Source organism: Scyliorhinus torazame, chromosome 22, assembly GCF_047496885.1.
Source record: "Scyliorhinus torazame isolate Kashiwa2021f chromosome 22, sScyTor2.1, whole genome shotgun sequence".
Lineage (NCBI taxonomy): Eukaryota > Metazoa > Chordata > Chondrichthyes > Carcharhiniformes > Scyliorhinidae > Scyliorhinus > Scyliorhinus torazame.
The window spans coordinates 3,888,685-3,890,875 of record NC_092728.1 but is presented as its reverse complement, the minus strand read 5'-3'; positions in this window follow the sequence as shown (position 1 = coordinate 3,890,875).

Here is a 2,191-nt window from a genome sequence, read left to right as displayed (position 1 = left end):
GAGAACGGGGGGGGGAAGACGGGGGGGAGAGAACGGGGGGGGGAGAACGGGGGGGGGAGAACGGGGGGGGGGAAGAGAACGGGGGGGGGAGAACGGGGGGGGGAGAGAACGGGGGGGGGGAGAGAACGGGGGGGGAGAGAACGGGGGGGGGAGGAAACGGGGGGGGCAGAACGGGGGGGGAGAACGGGGGGGGGAGACGGGGGGGGAGAACGGGGGGGGGAGGAACGGGGGGGGAGGGGGGGGAGAACGGGGGGGGAGAAGGGGGGGGGGAGAGAACGGGGGGGGGGAGAGAACGGGGGGGGAGAGAACGGGGGGGGAGAACGGGGGGTGGGGAACGGGGGGGGGGAGAACGGGGGGGAGAACGGGGGGGAGAACGGGGGGGGGGAGAGAATGGGGGGGGAGAACGGGGGGGGGGAGAACGGGGGGGGGGAGAACGGGGGGGGGGGGAGAGAACGGGGGGGGGGGGAGAGAACGGGGGGGGGGGAGAGGGGGGGGGGGGAGAACGGGGGGGGGGAGAGAACGGGGGGGGGGAGAGAACGGGGGGGGGGAGAGAACGGGGGGGGGGAGAGAACGGGGGGGGGAGAGAACGGGGGGGGGGGAGAACGGGGGGGGGGAGAACGGGGGGGGGGAGAACGGGGGGGGAGAACGGGGGGGAGAACGGGGGGGGAGAACGGGGGGGGGAGAACGGGGGGGGGAGAGAACGGGGGGAGAGAACGGGGGGAGAGAACGGGGGGAGAGAACGGGGGGGGGAGAACGGGGGGGGGGAGAACGGGGGGGGGAGAACGGGGGGGTGGAGAACGGGGGTGGAGAACGGGGGGGGGAGAGAACGGGGGGGGGAGAGAACGGGGGGGGGGAGAGAACGGGGGGGGGGGGGGAGAGAACGGGGGGGGGGGGAGAGAACGGGGGGGGGGGAGAGAACGGGGGGGGGGGGAAGAGAACAGGGGGGGGGGGAGAGAACGGGGGGGGGGGGGAAGAGAACGGGGGGGGGGGGGAGAGAACGGGGGGGGGGAGAGAACGGGGGGGGGGGGGAGAGAACGGGGGGGGAGAACGGGGGGGGGGAACGGGGGGGGGGGAGGGGGGAGAACGAGGGGGGAGAACGGGGGGCGGAGGGAGAACGGGGGCGGAGGGAGAACGGGGGCGGAGAACGGGGGCGGAGGGAGAACGGGGGCGGAGAACGGGGGGGGAGGGGGGGGAAGAACGGGGGGGGGAGGGGGGGGGAAGAACGGGGGGGGAGGGGGGGAAGAACGGGGGGGGGGAGGGGGGGGAAGAACGGGGGGGGAGAACGGGGGAAGAACGGGGGGGGAGGGGGGGAAGAACGGGGGGGGGGAGGGGGGGAAGAACGGGGGGGGAGAACGGGGGGGGGGAGGGGGGAGAACGGGGGGGGGGGAGAACGGGGGGGGGAGAACGGGGGGGGGGGAGAGAACGGGGGGGGAGAACGGGGGGGGGGAGAACGGGGGGGGGGGAGAGAACGGGGGGGAGAGAACGGGGGGGGGAGAACGGGGGGGGGAGAACGGGGGGGGGAGGGAGACGGGGGGGGGGGAGAACGGGGGGGGGGAGAACGGGGGGGGGAGAACGGGGGGGGGGAGAACGGGGGGGGGGAGAACGGGGGGGGGGGAGAACGGGGGGGGGGAGAACGGGGGGGGGGAGAACGGGGGGGGGAGAACGGGGGGGGGAGAACGGGGGGGAGAGAACGGGGGGGAGAGACGGGGGGGGGGAGAACGCGGGGGGGGAGAAGGGAGGGGGGGGGAGAAGGGGGGGGGGAGAACGGGGGGGGAGGAGGGGAGAACGGGGGGGGAGAATGGGGGGGAACGGGGGGGGGAGCACGGGGGGGGGGGAGTACGGGGGGGGGGGAGAGTACGGGGGGGGAGAATGGGGGGGAACGGGGGGGGAGAGAGAACGGGGGGGGGGGGGGAGTACGGGGGGGGAGAATGGGGGGGAACGGGGGGGGGGGAGAACGGGGGGGGGAGAGAGAACGGGGGGGGGGGGAGAGAGAACGGGGGGGGGAGAGAGAACGGGGGGGGGGGGAGAGAGAACGGGGGGGGGGGAGAACGGGGGGGGGGGGAGAACGGGGGGGGGGGGAGAACGGGGGGGGGAGAACGGGGGGGGGAGAACGGGGGGGGGGGGAGAACGGGGGGGGGGAGAACGGGGGGGGGGGAGAACGGGGGGGGGAGAACAGGGGGGGGGAGAACTG